The 8667-nt window shown below is 41.3% G+C and overlaps 1 long non-coding RNA gene across 1 annotated transcript in view; it reads right to left on the bottom strand.

Moving 5' to 3' along the window:
- LOC147021662 (uncharacterized) overlaps positions 1 to 5097 on the bottom strand; it is a 9098-nt gene extending 4001 nt beyond the window's left edge. Inside the window, exon 1 of the long non-coding RNA XR_015060593.1 lies at positions 5000 to 5097. This is a non-coding gene — a long non-coding RNA (uncharacterized LOC147021662). The remainder of the gene's footprint in view (positions 1 to 4999) is intronic.
- Between the last annotated feature and the right edge of the window lie 3570 nt (positions 5098 to 8667).

The raw sequence follows: 8667 nt of genomic DNA on the forward strand, positions 1-8667 counted from the left end.
GAGATCATGCTTCTCGGAGAACTCCGAAAGGCACGGGTCCATTACAGGACCGTGGTCGCCAATATTTTGATGGCTTTAGGTAGGGTCCACTTGTTTAACTCCGATTTACCTAAGTACTCATGCCGTCCAACTACCGGGAAACCACACCCTAGGCCGACTCTGTCCGATCTGAGTCGCGGGTAACGGCTTAGATCCGGCATAACCGAGCGGAGTTACCAGAGCTGCTGGACCAAATGGACAATTTTCCGCTTCGCTGTTTTCCAACACGCACCATGCAAAGCCAATGAAAGAAACACAGAAACGAGCTGGAACATTTAACAAAAGGGATATTTATTTACAATAAGCAGGGAGGGGGACACAGAAGAGCAGAGTTATCTGACTATAAGAAATGCAGTCAATGCACAAGCAAAAGCACTTATACAGTTCTACTTGACAAGACAGGCCCACACACAGACACACACACCCAAATAAATGGACCCTGTAGGGTCTTTATTGAAGGTTCCCAGCTTGAGGGAAGATGAGCTGGAAACCAGAGCTATCTTGGACCTGTCCACCTCGTGTGGTCGTTGACATCTGGGACAGGCGGGACTCGAACCCGCAACCACGATGTCACTCCAAGTATCTGGGACGGAGGATGAAGGGCGGACGCCAACCAGCATGAGCGCGGACGAGGCAGCGAGTCGCGCTGAACAAATAATTATTCACTCCTTCTCCAGAGGGGAGGAGCCGCCTCCTCCGACCCTGCATTGGCTCTCATTGGCCGACCGACGGCAAACTCGCTCACATCTCTCTAATTGGGCGAGAGGGATGCCAAGTCCTTCTTGAACTCCACCCACCGTGAGCGTTATGGCGTCAGGATGGAGCGAAGGTGTTGTTATTGTTGTAAGTGATGTAAAAATGTAAAAGAAAACCCTAACTATCAAAATAACTCCACAGTGCACGAACATTTAATTCCCATTAGACACAGGGGATGGATTCTAATTAGAAACACATACTTACCGATATAACTGATCTATAGGGTGCATCTATAGGCTGTTGTGTGCAGTAAGCTTCCAAATTCGTAACAATAAGACCATATACCTGGTGTTGGCTTGATGGTTATGGTGGCGGGCTTTGGATCCTAGGGTCCTAACTTCAAATCCTGCTCAGCTGTTGAATTAATACCAGGTGGAGTTAACTCGGCCTGTCATCCTTCTGAGGTCAGCAAAATGAGTGCTAGCTTGCTGGTATATTGTGTTGGAGTGGCGACCCATCCAAGATTGTGCCCAATAGCCAAGGACACTGCTTAGGCAGCACCATGCTCTGCACAGAGTATATTCCCAATCTCCTATATGACCATGTGATATAGCAGTCATTCTTTTGAGGTCAACAGAGGCCAAACATCAATACAGGCCAGATTTCTAAAATTGTCAATTTTCATCCGATTGACTTGAAATTTGAAGAGAATTTGCATTTCAGGTCATTGAATTCAACTACCAATTACTTTTGAGGTCAACATCGGCCATACGGTCAACATAGGCCAGAATTTCTAAAATTGTCAATTTTCATCCGATTGACTTGAAATTGAATAGGGTTTTTCATATCGCCTCACTGAATTCAACTGACAATTATTTTTAAAGTCAAGATTGGCCGAATTTCTAAAATTATGAATTTTCATTGACTTGACATTTTAACAGGATTTCCATTAAAATGACCATCATGTGTCACGTGGTCTGGCAGCCAGATTGAATCGAAGGGAAAATCTTTGAAAAACTTCTTAGGAGAAATTGCTTAACCGATCAATGCAAAATTTAACTAATTGATCAACTACACATGGAAAATATGGTTTGATAAAGATGACGTCATTGGTCACGTGGTCTGGCAGCCATATTGGATTTTTAAAAACACCTTAAAAAAACAAGAGTTCGCTCTCACCAAGTCCTTCTCAAGACTGTGTGGGGTATCAATGTATTCTGTGAACACCATCTACTTCATTGAGAAATAAGCAATAAGATAGCTGCAAGATACAGTCAGGGTTAGGTTAGACATGCAGGAAGACGTGCAGTATTTCATATTGCTGACTAAGATCTCTTGGCACTTTTGCTCCAAGATTGGGTATCCTCTGAGTACCATACCATTCTGTTATTCAACATAATAAAAAAATTACAGAAGGAAATGAATAAAAATATTTATGCTCAATAAAAAGCAATGTGGGGATTATAAACTGCAGTCTAAAAAAGGTCTTAAACAAGATAGGAATGATGTTGGTTTCGAGAGTAGCTAACAGTGTTGCCATCACATAACAATCCTGACACCACTGTCTCCTTTGCACTTCATAAATTATTGCTTCAAGCTTCAAACACTCCACTGGTTACAACAGTACTTGATTACTCTTGTAGTGTCGCCACATACTGAGACTCTACATATTAGCAGCCTGACTTCAATGTTAATACCAGAACATAAAAGTCAACTTCTTACAAACTGCATGCACATCTCCAAAACAGAATTCTATAATTATCTGCATTTGTGATTGATTCGTCTCACTTCATAAAAAGTAGGAAAGACAACTGAAGTTGAAAGAGCTCCTATAAATTGTATAGGAGCTTCTTGTACTTATGCTGAAATGAAATATAGGAGATTTTAATACTTTCAGCAAGAAAATAGTCTGGAGACAGTGATGTAGGGATTGTTATGTGATTGTTATGTGACAGTGTTAGCTACTCTTGAAACTAACATCATCCCTATCTTGTTTAAAATGTTCTTTAGAGTGTAGTTTATCATCCCTACATTGCTTATTTATTTCGCATAAAATTATTTTTTGGTTCACGAATAAAATATTTTCACGAAAAAAATAAGTGACCACTATATTCGTTATTGTTGTGTGTCTGTCTGTCTGTATGTCTGTCTGTCTGTCTGTCCGGAGCATAGCTCCGTGGGTTTTGATCCGATCCTAACAAAATTTTGGTGGGAGGTTTATATCATGATCTCGTTGTGTTTTCCTGAGAATGGGCGTGGTCCGCCCATTATGGGCGGAGCCATGCCCAAAAAACGTGTTTTTGAGGGTACCAATTTCAATTTGCATCGTCTCCTCGGGGGTTTATCGAATCTGGCAGGGGTTATGGTATTTGGTTAGCCCAATGGCACCTGCATAGCTCCACGGAGCTCGATCTTTCGTTTTCATCCCAACGTCAAGGTCACAAGGTCACGAACTTAGAAAATTGCGATTTTGACATAAAAATCCATCTTGTCCGAGGGGTTTGTCGAATCTGGCAGTGGTTTCGGTATTTGGTTAGCCCAATGGCACCTGCATAGCCCCACGGAGCTCAATTTTTCATTTTCGTCCCAAGGTCAAGGTCACAAGGTCACGAACTTAGAAAATTTCGAATTTTGACATAAAAATCATATGACTGCCAAAACTTTGAGAGCGAGGATGACAATATTTTTTATGCATAATCTTGAGGTCATTCCCCCACCTAAAGTCTTCAAACCATTTTGCTCTATCTCGAACAGCTTGCCCGTGGCACCCCCTTCAAGTTTGTTTTTACGCTGATTTCATCAAAGTATGGATAATCCGATGAGTGCGAAATGCCATATAGCCTATATGACGTTATATTGTTCCTGGAATGTTCCAGAGGAAGTTTTGCACCAAAGGTCATAATCCTTGACCTTTGACCTTTAAAGTTCACAAAGGTCAAATTTTCAAAGTTGTGGGAATCAAACCAGGTTTTCGACCTTCTTCGACGAACTAACTCCATTAAGCTATAGCACGTATCCTGTTTCCTCCAGCCGAATAAGCTGTGAAAGCAAGGGAGGGGTCAATCATTTATATAATCTTACCCACCTGGGTGTCGTCGATTAGGTGAGAGCTGATTGGTTCTTCCCTCCATTCACAGGCGAGATATGTGTGTGGGTCTTTATTACTTACGAAATCTAAAGATTTCGTAAGTATATTGATGACTTCCGTCCTCTGTTTGTGTGTTTGTTTGTGTGTTTGTTTGTGTGTGTGTTTGTGTGTTTGTGTGTGTTTGTAGGCACGATAACTCGAGAACGGAAGAAGCTACCAATGTCAAATTAAATCACGTGATTCAGGCGGGTGGTGGCTAGCGCTGATTTGATTTTGGTCAAAATCGGTCAAAGGTCAAGGTCACAGTGAGGTCAAACATCCAAAAAATGATAACTCGAGAACGGAAGAAGCAACCAATGTCAAATTACACCACGTAATTCAGGAGGGTGGTGGCTAGCGCTGATTAGATTTTGGTCAAAATCGGTCAAAGGTCAAGGTCACAGTGAGGTCAAACATCCAAAACATTCGATTTTTGATGGTTTGGTACAGAATCATCATAGAAACTTCTAGTTTGTGTCGCTACCTTCTCTAGAGACAGCTTTTATTAGACAAGGTCAGAGGTCAAGTTGACGATTTTGTAAGTACCAGTCTATGACTGCTTGTTTATTTATTGACTGACTGCTTTTGACGTTTACACATGGTACACTGCTGGTTCCTACAACGGGAAAGCAATTCCACACACAAGCGCTAGAGCAAGTGTCTCACACACTTCTGAACACGTCTGAACAGTGCCTACACTGACTATATTGATTGGAAGAGTGTAAACTTGAAGTGTTGTTTTTGAAACACTCACAATGGGGCAGATTTCCCTTTCACATTTACACCCTTCCTAAGATTACCATGTTCTAATGTTTTATCAACTTCTTTTTCTGCAACTTGTTTGTGTTCTTGGTTTTATGCTGCACATTAAACACAGAGATCAACCATTGTTTTCTAAATATGACGTAAACGTATTTAGGAACCACTGATTACATTTACAATCTGGTAATCTGCAATAATAATGTATCTAATACAGCATGCTGGGTATCATTAATACATTTACATATTATCAAAACCTGATGTGCTGGCTAAATTTTGACTACATATCTGAAATCAGCAGCCCAGGTTTAGCCAAGAACACCTGCATTTTCCTAAGTAGCAAATGGAAAGTTTTTTTTGTTGCCCAGTGTAACTCACCTACACTTCACAAAAGACAGCATGAGATATTCAATGTCCTCCAATGACCAGTGCTGGAAAACGGGTCCTTCCGATAGAGGGCACACACATTGATGCCTCACCCTGCATGCGATACAACAGGGTAACAGTTTATAGCTGGGTCCAGATTCAAACCCAGGTTAGGCAGCACAAATGAGAGTCTAAGGTATCCTGCCAGCCAATTAACAATCAGTGTTCCTCATTGTATTTTTACTGCTCTGAACTAAACATAAAGGTAAAATGAACATTGTAGAGACAGCAGATGACCTAATATGCCAATTTATCAGAGGATCTGATGTGTGATTTCAAATGAACTAAGCTGTGGGAGCAGAATTGTAAATAGCCTGCCAGACAAAGGGAAAAAGATGGATGGATCATCTCGTGAACAAACAAAAAAGTTCGATTTTACAATGACATGCATGAATGATAAATATTGTTTTCCTCAAGTATGTGTATCAATGCTGTAGGTAAAATAACTTTAAGTACAGTCTGGTAGGTTATTAAAATGCATCAGTGTTTTCTTAATTGATTCGCCATGGAATGACCTTGTGAGTATCTTAGTCATATAAACCTTTTGAACGCTCCTCGTATCTTTGAAATGCTGTTCGAATCTTTGTTAAAGGTACCAAAGTATGACAATATGAATACATTTAAAATCGCTATGTCTGTTCATTAACAGGATATCTTTGCCAAAACACTGTAATTTGTGTAGTTTTCCATGAAAATACAAAGATGAATAGATGTCATGGGGATGCTTCCTGTGATGGGCAGGATGTTTGAAATTTAAAAAATTAAAAACGAATTCCAATTTTCCATATGAAAGCATTGATTTATTGATGATATTAATCAAAACAGAATGACTAAGAAATAGCAAAATTATGTTGAAGCTTGAGCTATTCAAATCAAGTGAATGTTGCGTGATTCCAAACCCCCTCCAGAATTTAATGGATCGATCAAACATAGATTGACAGAATCCTCTCTCAACATCCAAGTACTTTTCGATGAATTATGGCCAATTGTGTTTCTTTTTAAGATTTTACAGACCACACTAGAAACCTTTTGATGATGAGCCGACATTGGAAGATTTAAAGTGCATGTATCATTACAATTAGCCATCGATATATCAATAGTTTTTCTCAACTAAGGGTGTGTTAGCATTTACTACTTTTGCACTGCCCACAATATAGGAAAGCATACATCAACCTGCTCAAAAATACTTTTTTTTTTTTTTGGACTGTTACGCGTTTCTGCAAAATATGAAGTTCGAAAAAAAAAATCTGTCACATCATTTGACAAAGGTCAACTTCAACTTCAATATTAACTTTTCTTTATCTTGAATTTTTGTTGTATGTTGCCTTGATGATAAAGATAGAGCTATACAGTTAGAAGTAAATATTTTTCATGATACAGATTTTATTTCTAGAATTATACAGTTATTGAAGATAGGCCCTACCATGATGATACAAATCTCAAGATTAGAGAGACCTCACTGGAAAGAGTGGTCAGATTTACCTACCTGGGGAGCAAAGTCACCGAGGATGGAATCGGGGAAGATGAAGTCATTTCCAATTGTAAAAGCTACTGTGTCACTTAAGAAATTAAAAAAATATTTGGAAAAAAAACAAAAAAATCAACACAAGGACTATTATCCGGCTCCACAATGACTGTCATTCCTGCAATGCTGTATGGAGGAGAGATGTGGCATGTTAAGAAGACAATACAAAGAATGCTTGGTTTCATGGATTCCAGGAGCATCCAGAATAGCTATGAGAATAAGCTGGAAAATGAGGGTTAGAAACACAGATTAAAAAAAAACTGACAAAACAGAAACCTGCAAGTGAAGGTTTGAAAGAGCGATGACTGGGATGGTTCAGACACATGGTAAGGATGGAAGAAATCGGACTCCCAAGACAAGTCATCGACTGGAAAAAAAGAAAAAAAAGAAGGGAATAGAACTCCATTTTTGCAGTTAAGGAAAAGACCCTGGGTCGTTACATACAATGCACAAAAAACCTCGGACTGCTTGGAAATGAAGTCTAAAATAATTTTAAGCCAATGGACATCGAATGGCATGAGACACTGAAACTTGCAAAAGACAACTTTTTGGGGACAAATCGTATGCGCCCGATGCGAGCATGCTGCGAGCATGGTGTGAGCTCTATGCGAGCATGAGCATCTGCCCTTTGTGAGGAGGACACAAGCTGTTGCATGCGGGTGGGGATGGAAGGAGTAAAGGCATGGGGAATAATACTTTCGGAAGAGATCAGCAAGTAGGTGGTCAGAGTGGAAAGATGGGAGGGACAGATGTTATGGCATGGGTGGTAATACAGAGGCAAATGGTTTGTGTTATGTCAGTATATGGGCCACAAATGGGAAGGACTGAGGCAGAGAAGCAGGAATTCAGGGACACATTGGAGAGGATGATGAGAATAGTTGAGCTGGAGGTGATGTTGTGCTTTGCGGGGGACTTTAACATCCATGTGGGAGTAGCGGAGCCGGGTGAAGAGGAATGTTTTGGTAAATTTGGGTGTTGAACAAGGAATAGAGAGGGTCGAGAGCTGATGGAGCTGGTGGCGAGGAATGGGATGGCCATAGCTGGTTCATTCTTTCAAAAGTGTGAAAGCCACAAGATTACTTATTGGAGTGGACACCATAGAACCTAGTTGGATTTGGTGGTGGTAAGGAAGCGACAGTTGTGGAGGCTTAAGGATTGTAAGGCAGTGGTGGGAAAGCATGTTACCATCCACCACAAGCCTGTGATATTTGTGGAACAGATGAAGAAAAGGAGGGAGGTTAAGAGCAGGGGTTAGAAGATTATTATTAGGAAGGGGAAACGTCCTCATGAAGTACAAGGAGAGGTTGGGGGCAAGGTATGAGCAACTTCGCGAAGAAGTGGAATGTTTGGAAGAAGAGTGGAAGAAGTATGGAGAAACGTTAAGGGGAATTGCAGACGTTTTGTGAGGAAGGGTGTCTGGAAAGGGTGCATTGTTGAGGGATAGAAACCAGTATGGTGGACGGAGCAGGTAGCGAAGGCAGTTGTTGAAAAGGAGGCTTGGAAGAGGATAGAGAAGATAAAGGATAGCGGGAGGCAGCTGGATGCGGGGTTGCTGCACTTGTATGGGCAGAAAAAGAAAGCAGCAAGGAGAGCGGTGAATAAGGCGAGGAATAATATGGAAGGGGAGGTGTACAAGTTCGAAGACAATGGTGGGAGGAAGATGAAATATAAATTGGCTCATGACAGGGATGAGGATGGTGAGGAAATGAAGTGGGGGTGGGGATGGCTGATTAAGGATAGTTGCAGGAGGCTCGTGACAGAGAGGGGGGCAGTATTGAAGGTGTGGGAAGGATATTTCAAGACTATTGGCTGAGAAGGGAAGACTAGACAAGAGGGAAGGATATATTGGCTGAGGACAGATGGAGGTGGGGGAGTATCGTGGTCAGGGCAGGACAGAAGTTTAGTGCCATCGGACCTCACCCCTGATAAAGGGAAGAGGAGGAGCGAATGACATGAGGAACTCAAGTCTGCAAAATATAATTGTTTGGAGACAAATCAGATCTGCCCGATGCGAGCATGGTGCCACAGGACCCAGTAGTAGTGGTAGACTATGTATTTCTTACGTAGACAGGGGTAGAGAAAGAAGGAGGCCTGG

This window comes from Eptatretus burgeri, chromosome 8 (assembly GCF_056783735.1).
Source record: "Eptatretus burgeri isolate ZD-2024b chromosome 8, Ebu_testis_v1, whole genome shotgun sequence".
Taxonomy (NCBI): domain Eukaryota; kingdom Metazoa; phylum Chordata; class Myxini; order Myxiniformes; family Myxinidae; genus Eptatretus; species Eptatretus burgeri.